Source organism: Cyprinodon variegatus, unplaced genomic scaffold, assembly GCF_000732505.1.
Source record: "Cyprinodon variegatus isolate N-32 unplaced genomic scaffold, C_variegatus-1.0 Scaffold231, whole genome shotgun sequence".
Classification (NCBI taxonomy): Eukaryota; Metazoa; Chordata; class Actinopteri; order Cyprinodontiformes; family Cyprinodontidae; genus Cyprinodon; species Cyprinodon variegatus.
The window spans coordinates 454001-463673 of NW_015150684.1; the positions used below are offsets into that span (position 1 = coordinate 454001).

The following is a 9673-nucleotide window of genomic DNA, read 5'->3' on the forward strand; positions in this document are numbered from 1 at the left end:
AATTAGCGAGTCTTTCAATTGATGTGCACCTGGTTCATCTGCACTCATTAAGTCTGCTTTGTTATCCTGGCAACGCCAGCTTTCCAGGAACCGTTGTGCTTTTACCCACGGCAAAGTGGTTAAAACACAGAGCAACATTTTATTTACAATTATAAAATGCATGTTTGATAATAAAAAAAAAACTAATGAGAAAATCAGTAGTTAAGAAACCTTTATTTGCACCTGTACACAGCTAATAAATGAGTGAAGTGAATAATAAGATTAAAGATTTTTCACAAAGAAATATACCTTTAAAGCCATGCATCTCTTTTACAATCAGCTATAACAGATAATTGTATGTTTTACAGTAGAAGCTGGTAGGACTGATAAACAGAAGCATGCAGATAGGTTGTTTTCAGTCACAAGATGGCAGCAGAAGATCATAGAGGTACAGCTTAAGCATTGAGAAGTTTGATGGCTTCTTCCAGATGTAAATGCTGGTGATAAAAAAAGGCCAAGCTCTGTCGATCTCTCTTCAATTTCTTTGCCGTGGAAAATCTTTCCACCTCTCAATGATGAATGATCCCAGGGCTTCTTATTGCGAAGAATTTCTGCGGCAGTATACTTGCTGATTGCTTCGTTCTCACTCCTCACAACAACCAGCTAAGACACTGCCAGAGAAACACCCACAGCAGCCGCGGCCTACCGTCCATCCACCCGTCTGTCCACCTGCCTCCTCTCAGTATGGAATTGGCGGGCTTTAGCTGCACCGTCTGACCCCTGGAGTCTGCCGCTGCTGACGTTTGTAGTTTCTCTCAGCTTTTTGTGATGGGATGTAGAGGACCTGCAGAATAAAAGATGTGAGGACAGAGAAAGTGATTGTGTAAGAATTATTTCACAACTTTTATACTTTTTCATAAAGCCTAAAAAAAATAATCCAAAAGCCTAAGGAGTCTGCACTTCCTGCTAAGTAGCCCAGAGCCTATTTCCGAGCAGATGCCTCATATCCTTCCAGCCTTTTTTCTGCAGCATCTCTTGAAGTTTGCATAACTTGGACAAACACAAACACTCGCAGACTAAGAATAGATCTGACATGACTCATGATTTTGCAACAAAACCTCGGTCGGATTTAGCTCTCACCTACTTGAGTATCTATTTGCTCTTTGGACTACTATGTAACCCGTAGTGTGTTGATGTTCCTCAGGAACTGCAACTAAAAACCCTTCTATCCCCCTTTGCTATCAGTTGCGTCCGCTGTCTGCAGAGCTATTTTAGTCCGGCTGACCGCTGGGATCTGCTTCTCTGACAGGACAACGGGGAAACTGGAGACCAGCATCGCAGCTGCTGACAAACGAGGGACAAGAGGGAGTTTTGAGTCTGTACGGGGACATTTTTCGTCTGTCTTCTGTATGTTTGTGAATTTTCTGACACAGTTGGGGTTTTGTAATTGGGAATTCCAGAACTTGGTTTGTGCTTTTAAGTACTGGACCTTATCAGATAAAAAAGAATCTCAGTGCTTTGATGAAAGCGGCCTGCAACATTCACACGGAGCAAATTTGCTGAGGTGTTTATCTGTCAGAAGGCTTCTCATGTCTGCAGAGAAGGACAGCGGATCCTCTTGACCGGCGTTCTGATGGCCAACAGCTGCGTCCGTGTCCCTTTGTGTCTTTGTCTTGAGGCCAGGCGTCGCCGTCGCTGAGCGCATGTCAACAGGAATTCCTTCCTGTTCAGGCCTTGATGTAATCCCTAATAAAGAGCTAGGGAATGCCAATGAAAACCCAGCAGCATTGCTCGCTAAATGAATGAAAGGCTGCCGTACTGTTTCAGGCAGCCGGCTACTGCAGGAATAAACGCTGTCCACTCTCCTCACGGAAAAAGCTTTTGGGTTAAAATATTAACAAATGTTTTGAGAAAGGAAGGAAAACCAAATTTCAAATACAGAAATTATTATAGCATTGATTCAATCAAACATTTTTTTTTTTTATATATATATAGAAAAATGTCAACTAGTCCATTTGATGTTTTGTTTTGTCCACAAGACGACAAAATGTTTTTATAACATTTTAAGATTAAATGTTTATTTTAGACAAATGATTCTTTCGGAACATATTCAAGATTAGGAAGGCAGAATTTTGAAAAAACTGAGTAATTTTTCAGTACATTTGTGAATGAATTAAGGAAGAAGTTATGCAAATAGAGAAGTGTGTAAAATGGATATCCTGAATGTATGTAATTTACAAAAAATATTTTGTGGTATAACACAGAAAACTCTTTTGTTTTTCATTATATTGATCTACATTGTCCAATTGTCATATTAAATGTTGAATGAATTAGACTAAAAAGTATTTTTTTCTTTTGAACAAGAAATTTTTAAAATGGAACAGAGAATTGTAGTCCCAAAGATCATAAAGCAGCATCATTTATTTTTAGTTTTATTTCTCAAATGTTATTTATACTACTAGTAGAATAATCATTAATGTCACTGGAGCAATGAAACCTGTTCTTAAGTTTGCTGACCACCTTTGGAGCGTCTCCAGCGCTGAAATCTAATTCCATGATGTGGGAAGGCCATCTTTCTATCACCCTAATCTTTAGCTTCATCAACAATTTATTTTTTTTTTTTTACTAAATTTGACTACAGACTCTGGCTAGATCCTTGCATATTATCTTTATTTTATTTAAAAAAGACAGGTTGCTATCTAGAAAATCTTATCCCAAACCTAAATCTGCCAGGGGTATGAATACTTGTGAACTTAACCAAATAGAGTTGCAAATAAACCATAGTTTTACTTTTTAACACTGAAATAGGGCTGAAACTGATTAAAATTGAAATTAATTTTGGGGAATTTTCTCTGCCACCTTTAAGTGCTTTTCTTCAAAATGATTGAAACTATAATAATAATGCTAATAATAATAATACATATTTGTATTATTATTATTATTATTTTATCTAATAGATTTTTCCCCCTTCTTAAGACAGCACCAGGTATATTTATTAATTATTACTTGAATTATCTAATCATAAAATATAATAATTTTCACAACGACATTATTCGACATTTTTTATTGAGAATAACCTCAAGTAGAGTTAGTTTGGTGTCGCACTTCAGGCTTTTGCTCATGATTTCATCACAGCTGCTGAAAGGTCAAAATTGGTTTCAATGTTTAAAGTTAAAACTCTTTTTTTTTTCTTCCTTTTTCTTAAACTCAAATTATTATTTTTAATCTGGTAATTTTATTTGTTTCAAAATGCACACAGTTTAATCTCTCAGTGGTTTTGTTCTTAATTCCTCTCCCTGATCTTCTGTGTTACATTATCTACGCTTCTAATAAATAATTTTTAAATCCAAATTGCTTCTTCCTTAGTATCAGGTGTGTAAGCGTTGTACTTTAAATAAAGGTTTTTAAATGTTTCTTATAAAGGAATATATTATTGTGTTAATTAAAAAAAATTTTTGAGATGATTATTAGCCAGTGTGACGACATGCTAAAACAACCTGCTTGGCTGTGGTGAACGTGTCTTCAGGTAAACAGTCTCTTCTATTAGTTGGCATTTATGCGACATATGCAGCCTAAAAGCAACATCTTGTTTCAGGAGGAAGAAACACCTGCACTGAAACAAACAAACACACCTCCACGCTGAGCAAACCTAGGCTCCCCTACACCTGACTCACCTAGATCCCCCTGCTGTCAGACCTCAAAATGTGTCAGAAATAAAAACAAACAACCATCACGCCTCATATCAGCAGCCCCGTGTTTTTCCTTCCTCATCCCTCATTTCTCTGCTCCCTACGTTTCTCCGTTGTTCTGCTGTCAGCTTGCAGTGCTCCGGCAGTCATGCTTCACCGGCTTGGTCCCACTCCACTCACATAATCATCTTATGGCTAACAATGCTGTTGGTAATATTGCACAGGGAGGTTTCTGAAGAGTGGTGTGAGCAACTGTTTGTTTATTAATTAGAGGCAGGAGGCCATTTAAATCCACATAATCAAAAGCCGTTAGTAGTTATGGATTGACATGGCAATGGTGTAAATATGTAACGTTATCACAGTATTATATTAAAGAAGAAAATTAAAATATATTACATAATATTAGCTGTAATTCAAAATTAAAACAGCCTAAAAATGTAATATAGTTAGTGATCAATTTATAATAAACCTAGCTGTAATCTTCTATGCTTATTACACAGAGTATTTCCACTCTTTGTTCAGTAGCGTAAGCTTAATTGTCGGGAAGCATGTCTACAGTCGGCTAATTGAAAAGCTTAGCTTATCAAATGTACCTTTGAAACCGAGCTACTGTAGTATGGGGGATGCATTTTGCAAGAACAGCGTTTTTTTATTTTTTCTGTGAAATATTTCCAACGTGTCTCTTTAAGAAGCTAGGGGAAAGGGTAGGGGCCTTCTTGCGGCCAGCTGGCCAGCAGTTTTCAGCAGGTGAGAGAGAAGCAGTGCTGTGTTACTCAATGCTTAAACAGACTCCTCTGCAACAGAATGACGGAAAACAAAACTGATTTAAAAAGCGTAACTTTGAAATCTCATTGCATGCGTTTTGACTGCAAACCAGCTGAGGTGTGAATAAATTGCCTTTGCTTATATACTGAAGTGGGTTAATAGTTCAGGTAGGCTAATGTAAAACTAAGAGGGGGTCAGAGTGCGTTGAACAGGGGTTTATGTATTTGAGCTTCCATGTGATTTTTACCGTTAAGTTTATCAATAACATGTGATTGTGAGTGACAATGTGGAAAGTCTGTCCCAGTTTTATCTCTTTCTGTAAACTGAACTGCAATCATGCAGAAGTGCTGACTGCACTGAGTGGGAGCACTTTGAATACACCGTCATCCCATAAGTAGCAGCTGTAGTTTTTACAGGCAGTGTTCCTCCTGTTGGTCCTGGCTTTGTAGAGAGGATGCTTCTAATACCAGGTTATCCTTCGGCTCAGAATCCATGCAGGCGTTTTCACGCCACTTTGTCATTTGTGTAGCTGTCCTCTGAATTCAGCAACCTCTTCCCTAGTTTCCAAGACACTTTCACAATGCTGAAAGCCATCATTTTAAAATTAACCTTCGACATTTCAATTTAGGGCAACTCATGTTGTTAATTTCGCTTATCTGATGGCCTTAAGTCCTCTTTTTTACTTAACTGTGCTACAAAATCTAACCTACTCCACCATTAGCTGCCTATTTATGCAGTGAGAGTGAATCAAATTGTTAAAATAAGTTCGAACATAAAGTCATAGGAGATTATTCACACTCACCAGGGAGCAAGGCAGCGGCAGAGCTCCTCCATCCAATATGCAGGCTGCAGTCTCTTCACACAAGCTCCAGTTGACCACCAGCTTCTTCTTTTTCTTTGTGGCCTCTCTCTCTCTCTCTCTGTCTCTGCGTCTGCTTCATCCAGACAGCACAACATGTCAAGGCATGTTCCATCACGCCACCAGCAGTCAAACCCAGTGCATGAGCCTAGACCACAGAGAGGGAGGAGGATCAGAGAAGGGGGAAGCCCAGAAAGGACCCAGCATGACTCAGACCTTCACTGAGTTAGCTTAGCTTTCACTTTAAAACACATGATGGGGTTATTGTTGAGCTGATGACGTGACAGGATAAAGGCAGCTCAACAAAAAAATGTGTCAGAGGGGAACGTTAATAAACTGGCCTGACTTGATGACAAAGAAGAAGGAAGTTCCACTTGTTTTTGAGAACTTTTCAGGTTAGAAGTTGTTTATGTGTTCATGTCAAGGTTTTAGAAGTTATACTTTCAAAACTGTTAAAACATCCCATAATACTGTTTCTGTAGTTTAAAGTTGCTTTGATGGGGCACCAGAGGAAGTGCGAGAAAGTCTTATGCCAGCATGAGGTTTTCCCACCTATTGCTGAACACTGCTGGTTAGCAGGCTGAAAAGGGGCTGCAGTTTTATTTCCTTATTTTCAAGAAAGAAACTAAATTCAGTGTCAAAAACAAAACACAAATAAAAGTAAAGTCAGGAAAGAGTGACATGTCAGCTAACCCAGGAGAACTGGCTGAACATCCAGATTATCCAGTTTCTGTCAGATTTACTTTTGGCTTAACTATAGATTAACCCACTATGAAGTTAATTTTAGCTTTTTTTTTAGAGACACGTGGGTCTGATACTTAAGTTTAAACTTTTTTCTGCCTTTCTGCCAAAGTGTTTAATATTCTGCACCAATAGTTGCGGAAACTTAGTATTAATATTTTACTGTTACATGTTACTGTTTACAATGTTTGTGTAAGCACCATAAAATGGTTGAATTTTTTTAATTTTTGTCGCATTAGTACCAAACTTTCACTCTTTATTGGCTGAAGCTGAATGCATAACTTTAATAAAGAAAATCCAAAAGAGCCCAAATTCCTCTTCGGTTCTATCTGTTGTAGTTCTATCTGATCTTTAGCAGAAGCTGTAACTGGGCACCAGCACAGCGTACTAATGAAAGCTGCTGATTCATCAGATCATATTATACAGTATCCTTCAGTAGGTCACATCAATTACAGATGAAGCCAGTATAAATTATAAAACCAAAAATCTGAGGAAAATGCATCAGCAAAGATTAGAGATCTGTGTGAAATATTAATTATTTCATAGAGCATCAACATTCGATCTTTGATCTGAATTTAAAAGCCATTCAATGATGTAGCAATCAAGAGATCTTCTATCAGATCGGTCAGAGCTTAGGTGCAGATGTGCACTGCGTGCTGTTTAGGTACTCATATGTAAACTGTGCTAAATGTGCCAGATCATCAGTATCAGTGAGTGCTAATTATGTTGAGTAGCTGGGTTTTTTAAGTACTAGAGGAGGGGTGATGCCAGTTCATCACTGCTGTTAGTGGAAGTTGATCACTAGGCAGATTCTGGCTTCAGTAGCAGAAGCCAGCTCAGCAAAACTCACCTGCTACAATATGGTCTGAGTTTGGCTGCCTGAACGTCTCTTAAAGTTGTGCGCTTTGTACATCAGCGGCGTCACTCTCTGCTGCAGCCCGTCAACAGGCCGATGACCTTATCAATGAGAGAACAAAGTCACTACCCAGAGGCACTCCAAGTGCTTTCAGCTCTGCTTCGTCTTTGCAGGTGGCTAGAGAAGAAATCTGTGGAAAAAGAGCAGAAGAGGGGGAAATGGTCTGAGTATGGTGGTGTTAAAGTAGTGACAGCCATGATGCAGCACCGCAAAGTCCAAACTGAGTTATACGAGATGCTGGTCAAGAGTGGAATATGAACATTCACTGAGCGAGGCAACTCAGAGGAAATTATCCTCAGCTGCAAAAAAAAAAAGTGAAATCTTGCCATTTATCTCCCGTCTTACCTGGGACTGCAACGAGGCCTCACTTTTATTTCTGTCAGTCAGAGCACCTGGTAATGGAGGGGTGGGGGTGGGGGGCGGGTGGGTGGTCTAGAGGAACCCCTAGCCTAGCAAGTTCAAAGCTTGCTGCATTGATTACATCATCGAAACAGGAGTGCTGGAATGGGACAATGCACCATCGGGGGTGAGGAAAGGAGGGAGGGAGGGGGGGAGAGTGGGTGAGGGGGGGTGAATTCATCTGCTTCCCCCTGTTCTGTCTCTAAACTCGGTTTACTCCAACGCTGAGTGAGACGGCCTGCCCTGCCTCAATCTGTGCACCGCTGTGTCATGTCAGCGAAGGACTCTGATGAGTAAATGATAGAGTTGTGTGGTGGTGTGCATCTTCATATCCCTGTGTGTGTGTGTGTGTGTGAGTGTGCACGCTGCTGTGGGCCAGCACTGCAGGAGTACAGCTGCTGCAGGACACTGCAGGATCGGTGCTCTGCTGCCTCCTCACTGGCTCTTGTTCTCTTCTCTATGTTCTCTCTCGGGCAAAATGCTCAAGGAGGATGGAGAAAGCATGTGCTGCATACTTTTTTTCAGCTCAGGGGGAGGAGGGAGGGGGGATCAGCGAGCTGCAAAGCATGCCAGTCAAGCGCTTTGCTGGCCAACTGTACCTGCGAGCAAGACTACAGTAGGGGAAACTGGAGACCAAGAGACAAAGAGGAGGAGAGAAAGAGAGGAGCTGTGTAGGGAGGTAGGGGAGGGGCTGGGGGGGCAGGGCAAGAACAGAGGTGCAAGAAACATCAGGTAAGTGCTGCAGTTTCCTGTGCTGATAGTGCAGCATTAACCCCAGTGAGTCGGTGTGCAGGAGAACTGCAGATGTTCTTTGCTCAGATACTTGGCGCAGAGCTTTAGTTCTGTGTGCTTGAAGTTTTTCTACAGAACGCAGTCCAAAACTCACATAACATGATTACCTTAAGTGAACTCACTGCTGACCCAGGCATGTAGTAAAGTTGCCCTGCAAGGCTGAAAACCAGCATTTAATACAGACAACCATTTTAAACATCCTTCATCTTGAGAAAAACATTTTTTTATCTCCTTTTTAAATCTCTTAAAGTTAAGTAGAGAGGTAGCAACGTTGACTTTTAACATTTATGAGAAAAGTGTAGGAGTATTTCTGCTAAGAATGATCTCCATTTACCTCTAGAAACAGTAGACTTGCTCTACAGCAGTGTTTTTCTTTGTAAAGAATCTAACATCCTCATATAGGACATCAGGGGAGTCATATTAGCACAACTTCATGACTGCACCACAGCCTCCCTGTCCCACACAGGCCGCTGTGGCCTCATTTTCATTTTCCCACTCACTATCTAAACCCAGTCATTGTTGCAGGTCTTCCTTACAAATGTCAAGCATTTAAAGCACAGTATACCCATTGTCTTAAATGTAAACACAAAGCTAGTGGGGGAAAAAAGCCAAGATACAACCAGCAGAGTCAGCATAGACTGAAGTCTCAACTAGAGGAGGGAACTCTTTGCATCCTGATAAGTTTACAGTGCCCTTGTGAGAAATGGAGCCCTGTCGAGGTTCAGCTATCTAACACGCCGGCTGCTATTTCGAGCCTTTGCCATGTGTTAAACATGGATGAGGGAGCAGTGGAGCCTGACTGCGAACTGAGTGGCTCTGTCTGGCTGGCCGCTGCCTGCAAAATGATGAGGCAGATGCAGCCTGGAGCCTCAGCACTGCAGGCATCCTCACCGACATGCCTAGATCAACTCATGGAAGGATGATTCGAGGAATATGTTATGCTTTCAAACAGAAAGAAAAATACCTTAGCAGATAAACATGCAAGGTAAAGGACAAGGTAGAGGACTAAAGGAAGGATGGAATATTTACCCACTGAAGAGTCAGGCACTGCATCACTCTGGAGGAGGAGAGGATGAAAACTTCTCTTCACTCTCTGTGAGCCTCTTGGTCACTGGTGGTGTGCTTTCATGGCGCGGCAAACTTGACTGCAGCACTGCCTCCTGAACAGAATGACATTGTTTGCACTCTCTCTCCCTTTTACTCCTCCTTCTTTCTCCGGTGCACGCTTGTTCCCCCTCCTCTTCTTTGCACGCTCACTGGCAGCACAAACTGCACAGCTCAGCAGTGTTCCCCCACTGCCGCAGCAGATCCTGCATGAGCTCTGCGTATCTGAGAGGGATGGGACTTTTAAAGGGGAACGCAACCTCCAGGGTCAGTCGGTCTCTCCTCTCCTCTCCTCTCCTCTCCTCTCCTCTCCTCTCCTCTCCTCTCCTCTCCTCTCCTCTCCTCTCCTCTCCTCTCCTCCTTCTCCTTCTCCCTCTCCTTCTCCTTCTCCTTCTCCTTCATCAGTGTAAGAGACCCCCTCTGTGCAAC

At 41.4% G+C, this 9673-nt stretch overlaps 1 long non-coding RNA gene across 1 annotated transcript; it reads right to left on the reverse strand.

Moving 5' to 3' along the window:
- Positions 1-391: 391 nt before the first annotated feature.
- Positions 392-9261, reverse strand: LOC107088867. The gene is made up of 4 exons (XR_001481400.1): positions 9170-9261; positions 6884-6990; positions 5236-5440; positions 392-823 (listed from the first exon to the last, which is right to left on the reverse strand). It is a non-coding gene; the product is annotated as an uncharacterized LOC107088867 (long non-coding RNA).
- Between the last annotated feature and the right edge of the window lie 412 nt (positions 9262-9673).